Here is a 19,769-nt window from a genome sequence, read left to right as displayed (position 1 = left end):
CAGAGAAGTCATTGATAATGATAATCTGTATACCCTTCCCTCTTATTCTTTCTGAATTTCTCGTCAAAATTTGTTAAAATATTTTAAGAGTTTCTTTTCTTAATAATGTCATTTTCAATGATGGCGGTGTTTAAATGCATATGAAAATGTAAAGCATCTAAAACATAATAGCAGGGCAGCCTGGGAGACTAATAAAGTAGCACGCTGGTGATTTTTTTTTCTAACATCTCTCACCTCCTAGTCCTTATATATATCCCTTCCTATCTTCCTATTGGAAAATTCATGGCATCCTCCTTTTCAGTTGGATCATATGGTGACCCCATGTGATTATCCTTCCTTCTATATTCCCATAAAAAAAGGTAATAAATTATAATACATTCAGGGAAGATAAACAAAAATCACCTACATTATAACTGTTTTGCTGGAGCCGTATAGTCATCATAAGTAACTGTGGTAGGAGTTTCTGCCCCCAACACACCATTTCCGCCTTCTTTTGAGAAATTTAATGGTACAGTCCATGCAATTTCTTCTTACAGGAAGTTCTGGTGACTGAGACAGTGACCCCTTGAACAGAGCATATAGCAGACTGCAGTGCATATAGCACAAGAGGCTCCATTTCAGTTCTGCCTTCTGCTGCTGTTAGATATTTATATACAAAGGCCCAGGTCTCAGGGGCCAGGAATACTTTTCTTTGGATCTTAATCCTCAATATTTGCTTAAAAAGACACAATTTTTCTGCGCCATTTGCTTGTTGGCACTGCAGAATACAGACAGGTCCTTTCCATATTAGAGCACTAAAAATCCAGCTATTTAAAACTGCGTTTTCTCCGTCACACAGATCACATATACGTTGTCAGAAAATACTGCCATTTCTGGCCTCCATTAAAAATTTCTTTCAGTGTCAGTGAAGCAATTCACAGCCGATTGCTGGTCAAACTACTTACCTACAGGCCAGGTATTTAAAACTCTGTTTTCTCTATCACACGGATCACATATAGGTTCGCTCCAAACTCAGTCATTTGTAGTGAGCGTGGAAGATACTGTCCTCCATTTAAAATGGGCAAGGCACATGGCAAGGGATGGGGAACTGAACATGATGGTAATGGTGCATGCAGAGGACAAGGACAAGGCCGTGGGCAAGCCGAAATTGTGCCACAACAAACACCCACATCTTCTCGCCCGACCTTCCTGTCCCAATTTCTAGGGGACCGCAGCACACCACTATTGAACCCAGAGCAGTGTCAAAAGGTTGTTGGTTGGATACCGGATAATGCTTCCAGTCACTTTGCCACCACCACCACCACCCTGTCTTCCACACGGTCAAGTCTCAATAGCCGTGAGTCTGGACCGCATATTCCTCACCCTGATCCTCCTTCCTCCCACCATGCCGAGTATCCAGACACAACTGATCCCACACTTGGACACTCTGAAGAGCTGTTCACTTTTCCATTTATAGATTCGGGCCTCTCGCTCGGTCCACTTGAAGCAGGGCAAGAGGAGATTGCATGTAGCGATGCCCAAATATTTGAGCAGCCACAGTCACACGAAGACGACGGTGGGAAAGTGTCACAAGAGATGGATGATGATTAGACACAATTGCCAGAAAGTCAGGAGGAGGACCAGCGTGCGGAAGTGGAAGACAAGGTGGTGGATGATATAGTAACTGACCCAACTTGGCAGGAGAACATGCAGAGCGAGGACAGCAGCACACAGGGGGAGGGAGGCAGAGCACCCCAACAGGCAGGAAGAAGCAGTGCGGTGGCCGCAGACAGAAGGCAGGCAACCATTCCCCGTAACACCAACATGAAAGAAGTTGCCAGTACAACTGTTAGGTCTTCCCGAGTCTGGTTGTTTTTTAAAGACTCTGCCGATAACCCCAAAAAGGCCATTTGCACCACCTGCCAGGCCAGCATCAGCAGGGGTGGCAAAACGACCAGCCTGACCACCACCAGCATGATCAGGCACATGGCAGCAAAGCACCCGACTTTGTGGGCCGAACCCCAGGGTCCAGGAACAGTGTCTGTGGGTGGCACCATTGCTTCTTCCGCTGTTGTGCATGCAAGCCAATCCCCTGTCCATGTTGCATGCGAAGACACCTCCTGCCCTGCACCTGTCGTTGCACATTCTCAAGTAGCAGCATCAGGAAGCACGTCCATGTCCTTGTCCCAGCGCTGCATTCAGTTGTCCATAAACTAGTCCTTGGAAAGCAAGGGCAAATATGCAGCCAATGCCTCACAGGCCACACTACTAAATTCTCACATTTCACAACTGCTTGCACTTGAAATGTTGCCTTTTAGGCTCGTGGAGACGGAAGCATTCCGCAACCTGATGGCGGCGGCCATCCCTCGGTACTCGGTCCCCAGCTGCCACTATTTCTCCCAGTGTGCCGTCCCCGCATTACACAAGCACGTGTCCCAAAACATTAGCCGTGCTCTCAACAACGCAGTTAACGGTAAAGGGACGGTACATCTCGCTGACGGCACACTGGTTAACATATTGGAAGCCGTGACCCAGTCGGACCTTGGGACGAAACACATCCTCCCGACGCCAAGGATTGCGGGCCCTAGGTCAATCAGGGTTGCCCCCACGGTCTGCAGCTCCTGCACCTCATCCTCCTCAGCTTCCTCCTCCTCTTCAGTTTCCATCTCCGAAATGACCACATCAGTCACAAGCTGGAAGCACTGCAGCACTGCCTTGGCCAAGCGGCAACAGGCTGTGCTGAAGCTAATATGCTTAGTTGAAAAAACACACAATGCTGAAGAGTTGTGGACAGCTCTGAAACAGCAGGAAGATCTGTGGCTCACACCGCTGAATCTACAGCCAGGCATGGTCGTGTGTGACAATGGCCGGAACCTGGTGGCAGCTCTGAGGCGAGGCGAGCTCACACATGTACCATGCCTGGCCCATGTGCTTAACCTCGTGGTTCAGCAGTTTCTCAAATCCTACCCGGAGATGCCGGATCGGCTTTTTAAAGTACGCCGCCTGTGTGCCCATTTTAGAAAGTCAGTTATAGCTTCCCCCGCCCTTGCAGTGTTTCAGCAGCTTTTGCAGCTTCCGGCTCACAGATTGGTGTGTGATGTCCCCATGCATTGGAACTCTACACTGCAGATGTTGGGAAGGATTTGTGAGCAGAAGAGGGCAGTTGTTGAGTACCAGCATCAACAAGGCCGTCGGTATTCAGTTCAGACTCCACACATAAGACCTCAGGAGTGGACATGGATGTCAGACATATGTACCATCCTCAAAAACTTTGAGGAGTCCACCAAGATGGTGAGCGGCGATGACGCCATAATTAGCATCACCATTCCGCTTCTCTGTCTTCTGAATCTCACTCTGCTCACAATCAAAGAGGATGCATTGCAGGCGGAGCACGATGAGATGGAGCAAGGAACCATACAGGATGATTACACACAGCCCAGCCTCATCTCATCCCAACATGGATTGGGTGACAATGAGGAAGAGGAGGAGGAGGAAGGACATGAGCTAGTTTCATGCACTATAGACGGTACTACCTGCACAGCTGTCATACCGTCTGTTCAGCGTGGATGGCCAGAGGACAGAGAGGAGGAGGAGGAGAGCATGGTCAGTCATCCTCTTGGTGAGGACACGGAAGTCTTGCCTGTTGGTAGTCTGGCACGCATGGCTGAGTTTATGTTACGCTGCCTTTCCCATGACCCTCGTGTTCTCAAAATTTTGGGTGACAGTCATTACTGGTTGGTGACACTTCTAGACCCACACTACAAGGAGAATTTTGTATATCTTATTCCTGAGGCCGACAGGACTGCAAAAATGGGGCTGTACCAGAAGGCCCTTGTTGCTGAACCATTAAAGAAATTCCCATCTGAAAACGCTGGTGTCAGAGGGCACACTTCGTTGGACAACCAAGGAGTACAGGCGAGAGAGACACAACTCCAATCCAGCAGAGGCAGGGGAACACTGTCAAAGTTCTGGGATAGTTTTCTCAGACTCTCCCATCGCACAGGCCCTGAGGCGCAGGGTACTCTCACAAGGAGTGCAAAGTTTGTGAAGATGCTGAGGGAGTACCTTGCCGGCCGTACCAATGTCCTCCGTGATTCCGCTGTGCCTTCTAATTATTGTGTATCCAAGCTGGATACGTGGAATGAACTGGTTCTCTACCCCTTGGAGGTCCTGGCCTGCCCTGCCGCCAGAGTTTTATCAGAGCGGGTTTTTAGTGCCGCTGGTGGAATTATAACTGATAAGCGTATCCGCCTGTCTACAGAAAATGCTGACAGGCTGACTCTTATAAAAATGAACAAGGGCTGGATTGGGCCAGACTTCTCAACATCACCGAATGATAGCAGCGTAACATAAACTACAATCCAGTGTCTTTTCTTGGGAGGTGTATTCCCATGCACCTTTTCACACCCACACATGGGTATACGCTTCCTGATTTTGGCTATTTGCTATTGTCCTCCTCCTTCTCCTTATCCTCCACCACCATATCACCAGGGTGACCGTGGTCCGTGATGCAACACCCACTTCATTTTTTTAAAGGGTGTTTATGATGCCCGTAAAAAAAAATTTTTATACAGTATGTTCATGTATACCCCCCAGGGGTAAATGTTTGTCAGCCCATACACTTAGTGCATGGGCATTACAAGTATAGGAGGCCCGCTCCTTTCTAATGGGAACATTTTTTTATGAGGCCCTCCTCCACGTCTCTTCCAAGAGGCATTGAAGTGCCTCCAAATTTTTGGCAGCCCTTGCATTCACTGCATAGGCCAACACTATGGGAGACTCTCTCCTTTCTAATGGGAATTTGTCGTTACTGTGGCCCTGCTCTATGTGTCTTTAAATTCTTATTGGGGTTTTTCCTAAAATTGGTCAGCCCTTGTACTCACTGCATGCCCTATAACTGTATAGCAGACCCTCTCCTTTCTAATGGGAACATGTCATACCTTGTTACTGTGGCCCTGCTCTATGTGTCTTTAAATTCTTAGTGGGGTTTTTCCTAAAATTGGTCAGCCGTTGGACTCACTGCATACCCTATAACTGTATAGCAGACCCTCTCCTTTCTAATGGGAACATGTAGTACCTTGTTACTGAGGCCCTGCTCCGTGTGTCTTTAAATTCTTAGTGGGGCTTTTCCTAAAATTAGTCAGCCGTTGGACTCACTGCGTACCCTATAACTGTATAGCAGACCCTCTCCTTTCTAATGGGAACATGTCGTACCTTGTTACTGTGGCCCTGCTCTATGTGTCTTTAAATTCTTAGTGTGTTTTTTACCAAATTTTGGCAGCCCTTGCAGTCACAGCATGGGCATTACCACCCGCTCCTTTATAATGGGAACATTTTTTTAACTGAGACCCTCCTCTATGTATCTTCAAAGGGGTATTGTGTTGCGTCCAAATTTTTGGCATCCGTTGCAGTCACTGGCTACTCAATAACAGCATAGGAGACCCACTTGTTAATAATGGGAACAACAAAGCATAGCTGGCTGATGGCTCTCTAACAATAGGGGGGACCAACTGCTAGCCTTTTAAGAATAGTAAGGGCCATCTGATGGCCCTATAAAAATAGGCTTTATGACTTTCAGAGTCCCTCCGTCATAAATAAAACAGGATGTGTCTGATGATGTGTCACACACCACAATGCCAAATAAGGTTGTAAAATGTTAAAATGACATTTCCCGGTGAATGCATTTGTCTTAAAAAATAACGTAAAAAAACCCCAAAACAATAGGATCTTTCTTTAGTATAAAAAACAGTGTCACCAATTTAACCTCAATGTAATCACATTGTTCAGCTCCTGCACCTCCTCCTCCATCTCCGAAATGACTACATCAGTCACAAGCTGACAGCACTGCAGCACTGCCTTGGTCAAGCAGCAACAGGCTGTGCTGAAGATAACATGCTTAATGCTTAATTGACAAACCGCCCAGCGCTGCAGAGTTTTTGAAAGCTGTAACACAGCAGCTTGATCTGTGGCTCTCACTGCTGTACATACAGCCAGGCATGGTCGTGTGTGACAATGGGCGGAACCTGGTGATGGAGAAATGACAGCCGGAGTAGATACGGTTTCCCTCTATGCCAGTCCTTTCACTGAGCTAAAGAATATGGCTGTGGTGAAATACAACTCCCACTGAGAAGCTGTTTCAGATTGAAAAACATTGTGCCCACCAGAGGATTTGATTCTGAGGGATAACCTTTCTCACCTGCTCAAGAGCCCCATAGCAGCTGCAAAGTTAGCGCTATCATGAACTCTCCTGAGGTAGAAGCCAGGGCACACCAGAGGATTCTCTGGTGGGACCGTCCAACCCTGCCAAGAAGCAGTCCTGGCTAAGAAAAGTGTGGGGGAAGGTTCCCGGACACTCTATGGCTGCTTTTTTAATGTGGATTGGCCATGCTTATGCATGTTATTTCTCAAAACGCATTACAGATCAGGCCATTGTCCAACTCTGTATTCAAGACATTAAATGCGAAAAGAAAGATGTGTGTGTGTGTCAAAGCAGCACCGACAAGTGTGAGTTGATGTTGGACGGGCTGCCATTGCTTCTGGAACAAGCTCAATTACAGGACTTCCTGGGATAAATGACACCCAGGGTAGATAGGGTTTCCCTCTATGCCAGTCCTTTCACCGAGCTAAATACAACTCTCAGCAAAAAAAGTTGTGGACTAGCTTTGTACCGTCCGTGGCCACATTCACCTGTCCACGTGTTTGTGGTTATGCGGTCCTTCCCAGTAAGTGCACTGGGGAGGGCACGGGTAATGTTGTGGGACCCATGCTTGTGGAAGGTGGAGGCGATACCGGGAAATATAGTGGTGGCTGGGGACCGAGTATGGACACACGGCCGCCGCCGGCATGAGATTGTGAAAAACTTCCGCCTCCACAAGCCTAAAAGGACACATTTCAAGTGCAAGCAGCTGTCATAAATTTGGCAGTATAGTATTGCAGTCTGTGGGTGGGTCACTGGCTGGCTGCATACTTGCGCTTGCATTCCAAGGAAAGGGGTAGGGACAACTGAGCGCTGCAGTGGGACAAGGACGTGGACGGTGATTGTTGCAAGTCTGCAACGACAGGTTCATGGCGGGAGGCATCTTCGCATGCGCTAAGGATCACTTATGATGGGCATACTTAGGCAGTGACCTGGGAGTCAGAGATGTTTCCAGGGGTCTTCCCCATGCTGTTCCCAGGTCTTTTCAGCACTGTATGCATGTGTCTGATGATGTGTCACACACCACATGGCCAGATGAGGTTGTAAAATGTTAAAATAACATTTCCTGGTGAATGAATTTGTCACGGTTGAAAGCAATGCAAAAGTGCAAAAACGCATAAAAAACGCTACATGTGAACATAGCCCAAGGTGTGGAGGAGTGTTTTTGTTTTTGGGTATTTATTTTGCCTTATATACAAGTCATTACCCTGGAAAGGATGTTCGTTAACATATTTCACAGGAAAATCCAGTTTGGATTCATTTTTGTATGTTTTTTTGTGAATCCGTAAAAGTGGCGTAATACTCTGACCACGTTGTTGACAGCAGTGATCTGGGAGTCAGAAATGCTTCCAGGGGTCTTCCCCATGCTGTTCTCATGTCATTTGAACATTGTTCTCATCGATTTGGGCAATTTTTAGGCCCTCTGCAGACCGCCGGGGGGGAGCCGCCTGAAAAATGCTCGAGTTTCCCATAGACTTACATTGGACTCGTTGCTCGGGTCTAGCACCCGAGTATTCCAGTGTGCTCGACCCGAGCAACGAGCACCCAAGCATTTTAGTGCCTGCTCATCACTAATCCTGAGAGTGAAGTTTTCCTCCACAGCGGTGCTACTGCCCCAACTGGCTGGACAGGGAATTACAGCATTTTCTTGAATGGGGCAGCGCTGCGGTTCCTGCCCTACTGGGTGTCTGTGGGGCACCAATTTCTTCACAAGGAAAATGTAACGCAATAGAACCCTATTGGTGACCCCATGTGATTATCCTTCCTTCTATATTCCCATAAAAAAAGGTAATAAATTATAATACATTCAGGGAAGATAAACAAAGATCACCTACATTATAACTGTTTTGCTGGAGCCGTATAGTCATCATAAGTAGCTGTGGTAGGAGTTTCTGCCCCCAACACACCATTTCCGCCTTCTTTTGAGAAATTTAATGGTACAGTCCATGCAATTTCTTCTTACAGGAAGTTCTGGTGACTGAGACAGTGACCCCTTGAACAGAGCATATAGCAGACTGCAGTGCATATAGCAAAAGAGGCTCCATTTCAGTTCTGCCTTCTGCTGCTGTTAGATATTTATATACAAAGGCCCAGGTCTCAGGGGCCAGGAATACTTTTCTTTGGATCTTAATCCTCAATATTTGCTTAAAAAGACACAATTTTTCTGCGCCATTTGCTTGTTGGCACTGCAGAATACAGACAGGTCCTTTCCATATTAGAGCGCTAAAAATCCAGCTATTTAAAACTGCGTTTTCTCCGTCACACAGATCACATATACGTTGTCAGAAAATACTGCCATTTCTGGCCTCCATTAAAAATTTCTTTCAGTGTCAGGGAAGCAATTCACAGCAGATTGCTGGTCAAACTACTTACCTACAGGCCAGGTATTTAAAACTTTGTTTTCTCTATCACACGGATCACATATAGGTTCGCTCCAAACTCAGTCATTTGTAGTGAGCGTGGAAGATACTGTCCTCCATTTAAAATGGGCAAGGCACATGGCAAGGGATGGGGAACTGAACATGATGGTAATGGTGCATGCAGAGGACAAGGACAAGGCCGTGGGCAAGCCGAAATTGTGCCACAACAAACACCCACATCTTCTCGCCCGACCTTCCTGTCCCAATTTCTAGGGGACCGCAGCACACCACTATTGAACCCAGAGCAGTGTCAAAAGGTTGTTGGTTGGATAGCGGATAATGCTTCCAGTCACTTTGCCACCACCACCACCCTGTCTTCCACACGGTCAAGTCTCAATAGCCGTGAGTCTGGACCGCATATTCCTCACCCTGATCCTCCTTCCTCCCACCATGCCGAGTATCCAGACACAACTGATCCCACACTTGGACACTCTGAAGAGCTGTTCACTTTTCCATTTATAGATTCGGGCCTCTCGCTCGGTCCACTTGAAGCAGGGCAAGAGGAGATTGCATGTAGCGATGCCCAAATATTTGAGCAGCCACAGTCACACGAAGACGACGGTGGGAAAGTGTCACAAGAGATGGACGATGATTAGACACAATTGCCAGAAAGTCAGGAGGAGGACCAGCGTGCGGAAGTGGAAGACATGGTGGTGGATGATATAGTAACTGACCCAACTTGGCAGGAGAACATGCAGAGCGAGGACAGCAGCACACAGGGGGAGGGAGGCAGAGCACCCCAACAGGCAGAAAGAAGCAGTGCGGTGGCCGCAGACAGAAGGCAGGCAACCATTCCCCGTAACACCAACATGAAAGAAGTTGCCAGTACAACTGTTAGGTCTTCCCGAGTCTGGTTGTTTTTTAAAGACTCTGCCGATAACCCCAAAAAGGCCATTTGCACCACCTGCCAGGCCAGCATCAGCAGGGGTGGCAAAACGACCAGCCTGACCACCACCAGCATGATCAGGCACATGGCAGCAAAGCACCCGACTTTGTGGGCCGAACCCCAGGGTCCAGGAACAGTGTCTGTGGGTGGCACCATTGCTTCTTCCGCTGTTGTGCATGCAAGCCAATCCCCTGTCCATGTTGCATGCGAAGACACCTCCTGCCCTGCACCTGTCGTTGCACATTCTCAAGTAGCAGCATCAGGAAGCACGTCCATGTCCTTGTCCCAGCGCTGCATTCAGTTGTCCATAAACTAGTCCTTGGAAAGCAAGGGCAAATATGCAGCCAATGCCTCACAGGCCACACTACTAAATTCTCACATTTCACAACTGCTTGCACTCGAAATGTTGCCTTTTAGGCTCGTGGAGACGGAAGCATTCCGCAACCTGATGGCGGCGGCCATCCCTCGGTACTCGGTCCCCAGCTGCCACTATTTCTCCCAGTGTGCCGTCCCCGCATTACACAAGCACGTGTCCCAAAACATTAGCCGTGCTCTCAACAACGCAGTTAACGGTAAAGGGACGGTACATCTCGCTGACGGCACACTGGTTAACATATTGGAAGCCGTGACCCAGTCGGACTTTGGGACGAAACACATCCTCCCGACGCCAAGGATTGCGGGCCCTAGGTCAATCAGGGTTGCCCCCACGGTCTGCAGCTCCTGCACCTCATCCTCCTCAGCTTCCTCCTCCTCTTCAGTTTCCATCTCCGAAATGACCACATCAGTCACAAGCTGGAAGCACTGCAGCACTGCCTCGGCCAAGCGGCAACAGGCTGTGCTGAAGCTAATATGCTTAGTTGAAAAAACACACAATGCTGAAGAGTTGTGGACAGCTCTGAAACAGCAGGAAGATCTGTGGCTCACACCGCTGAATCTACAGCCAGGCATGGTCGTGTGTGACAATGGCCGGAACCTGGTGGCGGCTCTGAGGCGAGGCGAGCTCACACATGTACCATGCCTGGCCCATGTGCTTAACCTCGTGGTTCAGCAGTTTCTCAAATCCTACCCGGAGATGCCGGATCGGCTTTTTAAAGTACGCCGCCTGTGTGCCCATTTTAGAAAGTCAGTTATAGCTTCCCCCGCCCTTGCAGTGTTTCAGCAGCTTTTGCAGCTTCCGGCTCACAGATTGGTGTGTGATGTCCCCATGCATTGGAACTCTACACTGCAGATGTTGGGAAGGATTTGTGAGCAGAAGAGGGCAGTTGTTGAGTACCAGCATCAACAAGGCCGTCGGTATTCAGTTCAGACTCCACACATAAGACCTCAGGAGTGGACATGGATGTCAGACATATGTACCATCCTCAAAAACTTTGAGGAGTCCACCAAGATGGTGAGCGGCGATGACGCCATAATTAGCGTCACCATTCCGCTTCTCTGTCTTCTGAATCTCACTCTGCTCACAATCAAAGAGGATGCATTACAGGCGGAGCACGATGAGATGGAGCAAGGAACCATACAGGATGATTACACACAGCCCAGCCTCATCTCATCCCAACATGGATTGGGTGACAATGAGGAAGAGGAGGAGGAGGAAGGACATGAGCTAGTTTCATGCACTATAGACGGTACTACCTGCACAGCTGTCATACCGTCTGTTCAGCGTGGATGGCCAGAGGACAGAGAGGAGGAGGAGGAGAGCATGGTCAGTCATCCTCTTGGTGAGGACACGGAAGTCTTGCCTGTTGGTAGTCTGGCACGCATGGCTGAGTTTATGTTACGCTGCCTTTCCCATGACCCTCGTGTTCTCAAAATTTTGGGTGACAGTCATTACTGGTTGGTGACACTTATAGACCCACACTACAAGGAGAATTTTGTATATCTTATTCCTGAGGCCGACAGGACTGCAAAAATGGGGCTGTACCAGAAGGCCCTTGTTGCTGAACCATTAAAGAAATTCCCATCTGAAAACGCTGGTGTCAGAGGGCACACTTCGTTGGACAACCAAGGAGTACAGGCGAGAGAGACACAACTCCAATCCAGCAGAGGCAGGGGAACACTGTCAAAGTTCTGGGATAGTTTTCTCAGACTCTCCCATCGCACAGGCCCTGAGGCGCAGGGTACTCTCACAAGGAGTGCAAAGTTTGTGAAGATGCTGAGGGAGTACCTTGCCGGCCGTACCAATGTCCTCCGTGATTCCGCTGTGCCTTCTAATTATTGTGTATCCAAGCTGGATACGTGGAATGAACTGGCTCTCTATGCCTTGGAGGTCCTGGCCTGCCCTGCCGCCAGAGTTTTATCAGAGCGGGTTTTTAGTGCCGCTGGTGGAATTATAACTGATAAGCGTATCCGCCTGTCTACAGAAAATGCTGACAGGCTGACTCTTATAAAAATGAACAAGGGCTGGATTGGGCCAGACTTCTCAACATCACCGAATGATAGCAGCGTAACATAAACTACAATCCAGTGTCTTTTCTTGGGAGGTGTATTCCCATGCACCTTTTCACACCCACACATGGGTATACGCTTCCTGATTTTGGCTATTTGCTATTGTCCTCCTCCTTCTCCTTATCCTCCACCACCATATCACCAGGGTGACCGTGGTCCGTGATGCAACACCCACTTCATTTTTTTAAAGGGTGTTTATGATGCCCGTAAAAAAAATTTTTTATACAGTATGTTCATGTATACCCCCCAGGGGTAAATGTTTGTCAGCCCATACACTTAGTGCATGGGCATTACAAGTATAGGAGGCCCGCTCCTTTCTAATGGGAACATTTTTTTATGAGGCCCTCCTCCACGTCTCTTCCAAGAGGCATTGAAGTGCCTCCAAATTTTTGGCAGCCCTTGCATTCACTGCATAGGCCAACACTATGGGAGACTCTCTCCTTTCTAATGGGAATTTGTCGTTACTGTGGCCCTGCTCTATGTGTCTTTAAATTCTTATTGGGGTTTTTCCTAAAATTGGTCAGCCCTTGTACTCACTGCATGCCCTATAACTGTATAGCAGACCCTCTCCTTTCTAATGGGAACATGTCATACCTTGTTACTGTGGCCCTGCTCTATGTGTCTTTAAATTCTTAGTGGGGTTTTTCCTAAAATTGGTCAGCCGTTGGACTCACTGCATACCCTATAACTGTATAGCAGACCCTCTCCTTTCTAATGGGAACATGTAGTACCTTGTTACTGAGGCCCTGCTCCGTGTGTCTTTAAATTCTTAGTGGGGCTTTTCCTAAAATTAGTCAGCCGTTGGACTCACTGCGTACCCTATAACTGTATAGCAGACCCTCTCCTTTCTAATGGGAACATGTCGTACCTTGTTACTGTGGCCCTGCTCTATGTGTCTTTAAATTCTTAGTGTGTTTTTTTACCAAATTTTGGCAGCCCTTGCAGTCACAGCATGGGCATTACCACCCGCTCCTTTATAATGGGAACATTTTTTTAACTGAGACCCTCCTCTATGTATCTTCAAAGGGGTATTGTGTTGCGTCCAAATTTTTGGCATCCGTTGCAGTCACTGGCTACTCAATAACAGCATAGGAGACCCACTTGTTAATAATGGGAACAACAAAGCATAGCTGGCTGATGGCTCTCTAACAATAGGGGGGACCAACTGCTAGCCTTTTAAGAATAGTAAGGGCCATCTGATGGCCCTATAAAAATAGGCTTTATGACTTTCAGAGTCCCTCCGTCATAAATAAAACAGGATGTGTCTGATGATGTGTCACACACCACAATGCCAAATAAGGTTGTAAAATGTTAAAATGACATTTCCCGGTGAATGCATTTGTCTTAAAAAATAACGTAAAAAAACCCCAAAACAATAGGATCTTTCTTTAGTATAAAAAACAGTGTCACCAATTTAACCTCAATGTAATCACATTGTTCAGCTCCTGCACCTCCTCCTCCATCTCCGAAATGACTACATCAGTCACAAGCTGACAGCACTGCAGCACTGCCTTGGTCAAGCAGCAACAGGCTGTGCTGAAGATAACATGCTTAATGCTTAATTGACAAACCGCCCAGCGCTGCAGAGTTTTTGAAAGCTGTAACACAGCAGCTTGATCTGTGGCTCTCACTGCTGTACATACAGCCAGGCATGGTCGTGTGTGACAATGGGCGGAACCCGGTGACGGAGAAATGACAGCCGGAGTAGATACGGTTTCCCTCTATGCCAGTCCTTTCACTGAGCTAAAGAATATGGCTGTGGTGAAATACAACTCCCACTGAGAAGCTGTTTCAGATTGAAAAACATTGTGCCCACCAGAGGATTTGATTCTGAGGGATAACCTTTCTCACCTGCTCAAGAGCCCCATAGCAGCTGCAAAGTTAGCGCTATCATGAACTCTCCTGAGGTAGAAGCCAGGGCACACCAGAGGATTCTCTGGTGGGACCGTCCAACCCTGCCAAGAAGCAGTCCTGGCTAAGAAAAGTGTGGGGGAAGGTTCCCGGACACTCTATGGCTGCTTTTTTAATGTGGATCGGCCATGCTTATGCATGTTATTTCTCAAAACGCATTACAGATCAGGCCATTGTCCAACTCTGTATTCAAGACATTAAATGCGAAAAGAAAGATGTGTGTGTGTGTCAAAGCAGCACCGACAAGTGTGAGTTGATGTTGGACGGGCTGCCATTGCTTCTGGAACAAGCTCAATTACAGGACTTCCTGGGATAAATGACACCCAGGGTAGATAGGGTTTCCCTCTATGCCAGTCCTTTCACCGAGCTAAATACAACTCTCAGCAAAAAAAGTTGTGGACTAGCTTCGTACCGTCCGTGGCCACATTCACCTGTCCACGTGTTTGTGGTTATGCGGTCCTTCCCAGTAAGTGCACTGGGGAGGGCACGGGTAATGTTGTGGGACCCATGCTTGTGGAAGGTGGAGGCGATACCGGGAAATATAGTGGCGGCTGGGGACCGAGTATGGACACACGGCCGCCGCCGGCATGAGATTGTGAAAAACTTCCGCCTCCACAAGCCTAAAAGGACACATTTCAAGTGCAAGCAGCTGTCATAAATTTGGCAGTATAGTATTGCAGTCTGTGGGTGGGTCACTGGCTGGCTGCATACTTGCGCTTGCATTCCAAGGAAAGGGGTAGGGACAACTGAGCGCTGCAGTGGGACAAGGACGTGGACGGTGATTGTTGCAAGTCTGCAACGACAGGTTCATGGCGGGAGGCATCTTCGCATGCGCTAAGGATCACTTATGATGGGCATACTTAGGCAGTGACCTGGGAGTCAGAGATGCTTCCAGGGGTCTTCCCCATGCTGTTCCCAGGTCTTTTCAGCACTGTATGCATGTGTCTGATGATGTGTCACACACCACATGGCCAGATGAGGTTGTAAAATGTTAAAATAACATTTCCTGGTGAATGAATTTGTCACGGTTGAAAGCAATGCAAAAGTGCAAAAACGCATAAAAAACGCTACATGTGAACATAGCCCAAGGTGTGGAGGAGTGTTTTTGGGTATTTATTTTGCCTTATATACAAGTCATTACCCTGGAAAGGATGTTCGTTAACATATTTCACAGGAAAATCCAGTTTGGATTCATTTTTGTATGTTTTTTTGTGAATCCGTAAAAGTGGCGTAATACTCTGACCACGTTGTTGACAGCAGTGATCTGGGAGTCAGAAATGCTTCCAGGGGTCTTCCCCATGCTGTTCTCATGTCATTTGAACATTGTTCTCATCGATTTGGGCAATTTTTAGGCCCTCTGCAGACCGCCGGGGGGGAGCCGCCTGAAAAATGCTCGAGTTTCCCATAGACTTACATTGGACTCGTTGCTCGGGTCTAGCACCCGAGTATTCCAGTGTGCTCGACCCGAGCAACGAGCACCCGAGCATTTTAGTGCCTGCTCATCACTAATCCTGAGAGTGAAGTTTTCCTCCACAGCGGTGCTACTGCCCCAACTGGCTGGACAGGGAATTACAGCATTTTCTTGAATGGGGCAGCGCTGCGGTTCCTGCCCTACTGGGTGTCTGTGGGGCACCAATTTCTTCACAAGGAAAATGTAACGCAATAGAAATATAAAAATAAATCAAATCCCGTAAGCGTGGCTTAGTAAAGAGAGCATTTCTACCTTTGCTCTGCCCGGATTTTAACAAGACAGTAAAAATAACATTTGGACTTTGGGAGAAAGCAAAATAATATTTTCCAATAAAACCACATTTTCAGCTAATGAAACTTGAAAGTCTTGGTGCACATCTTGCTGGGGCTTTATAAAGTTCCTAATAATTGCTGTGAGCTATTTGCTGTGCTTTATTCCCTTTACTAGAACATTTGCAAAGCCTCCGCTCTGAAAACACGCCGCATTATGTGCCAACAATAAATTAGATTTTGTCAATCTGTGATTGTCTCTTTTGTGTAAAGTCTTCTTTAAGTCAAAGGGAAAAAGCTTTGATACTCCAGGAAAATGCAACTCTGTCACTTATTGATCCTTGGAGCTAAGACTCGGCGTCTGAAAGCATATGGAACACATATTGCTTAAAAATAAGAAAGTGTTAGAAGATAATCAATATGTTTCTATATCAGATAAATAAGTCATAGGTTGGAGTCAGTGGCGCCTCATCGGCCTTCATTCTAGTTTTATTTTCCGGACTCTTTCCTTTAGATTAATGTGAGATCTCGTTATTTTTTACCTGAACGATGCAACTGAATTGTTAGGATTGGTTGAAAAAACCAGCTCGATTGTTGCCGGATGCCAAACCTGCGCAATAATGGGGGTCCATGCTGATCTTTGCCGTCAGTCCCGTTTCTCTATGTCACAATTCCAGTTTGCATAGTCGAAAGCTTTATTCCTAATCGCTTGGCATGCAAGATTGTTTGATTTTAATAACGTATCATCTGAATTCAATAATCCCACGAACCGGACGTTCAATGGGAATAGCGTTTATGCAAATTGGCACCAAAATTGGCTTTTGTGGGTGATATTGAGCTTACATTGTGGAAGGACTTCAAAGTACCAATATGGAGGACCAAAGGAGTTTTCTGGGCACACAGATTATTATTATTAATAATAATAATTAGGGATAATATGGGTCTGGTCTGTGGCTCAAAGCCAGTTAGAGCTGACTCAGATCCACCCATGTCACCCCTAACCTCCGAAGGGTCCTCAATCAGTCACTACTAGTGTTGAGCGAGCATGCTCGACACTGCTCTTTACTCGCCCGAGCATCTCACTACTCGGGATGTTCGGCGAGCACCGAGCATTTCCGGGTTACTCGGGCGGGAGCTCGGGTCTCCGCCCTGCACGTTTGGCGCTCTTTACAGAACCAATGAACATGCAGGGATTGCCAGCCAGTCACTGTAATGCCGCAGCCATGTTGGTTGTGGGCATTACAGTGATTGGCTGGCCGCACAGCGTCACCTCGAGTATTTAAAACCGGTTGCCGCCATCTTGGACACAGACGGCTGGGATCAGACAGTGTAGGGACAGCGCTGCTGATTTAGGGAGAGATATATACTGCGAAATAGTTAGTGTAGGGTCTGTAAAGGCTGCCAGAACAAACAAACAGTCCTTCTCAGGACTAATATCCATCCCAGATATCAGGCAGGCAGGCTGTATAGGAGACGCAGTGGTTATACCAGCAAACGCTGCATTACAGTCTTGTGTGCTCCTGTTGTTGAAATTGCTGGACTTAGCTCCAGGTCTCGGGGGCCAGGAAAAATCCTTTTTTTCATCTAAATCCTCTTCTTTTTTTTTCCTCCTTCACACTGTACAAATACCCATCTTATTAACCTTTTGGTTTCCCCCATCCCCCCCCCCAAAAAAAAAAAAAAAAAGTGTGTCTGTGACAGTTCAGACACAAATAGATATTTTTAAAGAGTCTGGTGTAAGTGTGGTTTTGCAGTTCCACGGTTCAAACCTCTGTATTATCCACTTTTGGGCCATTTTTACCAAAAAAAAAACCAGTTTGAGTGTGTCGCTCACTGTTCAGCGGCAAATATATATATTTAAAAAAGTCTGGTATACACCAGTAAATTATAACTGTGGTTTTGCCGTTCCACGGTAAAAAATCTCTATTATCCTGCTTTTGGCATTGTTTGCAGTAAAAAAAAAACTGTAATAGTGTCTCCCTGATTGTTCAGACACAAATATATTTGTTGAAAATAGTCTGGTGTAGGACAGAGAAACAGAAGTGTGGTTTTGCAGTTCCACGGTTCAAACCTCTGTATTATCCACTTTTGGGCCATTTTTACGTAAAAAAAACAGTTTCAGTGTGTCGCTCACTGTTCAGCCGCAAATATATCTATTTAAAATTGTCTGGTATACCCCAGTAAACAATAACTGTGGTTTTGCCATTCAACGGTAAAAAATCTCTATTATTCAGCCTTTGGTATTTTTTCCCTAAAGAAAAACAGTAATAGTGTCTCCTGATTGTTCAGATTGTTTAAAAGATTCTGGTGTAGGCCAGAGAAATAGAACTGTGGTTTTCCTCTTCCACGGTTCTAATATACTTTTTATTAACCTTTTTCCATTAATAGTGCGAGGGTAAGCTATTTTACTTCATTTACAATGGGCAAGGCGCTTGGCAAGGGACGTGGAAGTGGACGTTCTGGTGATGGTGCGTGCAGAGGACGGGGCCGTGGCCAAGGTGAAGATGTGCCACAACCAACAGCCACATCTTCTCGCTCCCACTTCTTGACCGAATTACTAGGGAAGCACAGAACAACACCATTATTGCGAACTGATCAGTGTGAACAGGTTATTAATTGGATAGCAGATAATACTTCCAGTTACCTGGGCACCACCACCTCCGGTCTGTCTTCCACACGGTCAACTCTTAGTAGTCGTGAGTGTCACCAGACAGCAACTGATCCCACACTTGGACACTCTGAAGAGCTGGTCCATTTCCAGATTTGTGCCCTTCGCCTGCTCCGCTTGAAGTGGTGGAAGAGGAGATCCCATGTAGCGATGCCCAAATATTTGAACAGCCACGGCCACAGGAAGGCGACGCTGGCAATTTGTCACAAGAGGTGGACGATGATGAGACACAATTGCCAGGAAGTGAGGAGGAGGATCGTGGTGCGCAAGTGGAAGAGGAGTAGGTGGTGGATGATCTAGTAACTGACCCAACGTGGCAGGAGGACATGCAGAGCGAGGCCAGCAGCACACAGGGGGAGGGAGGCAGAGTACCCCAACAGGCAGGAAGAAGCAGTGTGGTGGCCGCACACAGAAGGCAGGCAACAGTTCCCCGTAACACCAACAAGAGGGACGTTGCCAGTACAACCGGTAGGTCTTCCAGAGTCTGGAATTTTTTTAAAGACTCTGCTGATAACCCCAAAAAGGCCATTTGTACCACCTGCCATGCCAGCATCAGCAGGGGTGAAAAAACTACCAGCCTGACCACCACCAGCATGATCAGGCACATGGCAGCAAAGCACCCAACTTTGTGGGGTGAACCCCAGGGTCCACGACCAGTGTCATCGGGTGTCACCACTGCTTCTTCCGCTCTTGTGCGTGCAATAGAACCCCCTGTTGTGTGTGCAAGGCAATCCCCTGTTCATACTGCATGCAAGGATGCCCCCTCCTCTCAGTCTTCACTTGTTATGGCAGTTTCTCAAGAAATTGCATCAACGTCCACGTCCACGTCCCACCGCAGCGTTCAATTGTCCATATCCCAGACCTTTGAACGAAAGCGGAAATTCGCAGCCAACGCCTCACAGGCCACAGTCCTAAATTCGCACATTTCATGACTGCTTGCGTTAGAAATGCTGCCTTTTAGGCTGGTGGAGACGGAATCCTTCCGCACCCTTATGGTGGTGGCCGTTCCTCGGTACTCGGTCCCCAGCCGACACTATTTTGCCCGGTGTGCAATCCCCGCACTACACAGGCACGTGTCCCAAAACATCTGCCATGCCCTCAACAGCGCAGTTACTGGCGAGAGTCCACCTGACAACGGACACATGGACAAGTGCTTGTGGCCAGGGACGGTACATCTCCCTGACGGCACACTGGGTAAACATAGTGGAAGCCGGGACCCAGTTGGACCTTGGGACGGAACACATCCTCCCCACACCGAGGATTGCGGGCCCTATGTCAGTCAGAGTTGCCCCCACAGTGTACAGCTCCTGCGCATCATCCTCCTCCTCATGTTCAGCCTCCATCTCAGATATCACATCAGTTACAAGCTGGAAGCACTGCAGTACTGCCTCCGCCAAGCGGCAACAGGCTGTGCTGAAACTCATAAGCTTGGGTGATAAACCTCACACTGCTTGTGAGTTGTGGACAGCTGTGAAAGAGCAGGCAGATCTGTGGCTGAGACCGCTGAACCTACATCCAGGCATG

Source organism: Phyllobates terribilis, unplaced genomic scaffold (genome assembly GCF_046119375.1).
Source record: "Phyllobates terribilis strain yellow unplaced genomic scaffold, ASM4611937v1 Scaffold_8__6_contigs__length_399053987, whole genome shotgun sequence".
In the NCBI taxonomy this organism is placed as follows: domain Eukaryota; kingdom Metazoa; phylum Chordata; class Amphibia; order Anura; family Dendrobatidae; genus Phyllobates; species Phyllobates terribilis.
Note: the sequence above shows the minus strand (reverse complement) of the source record.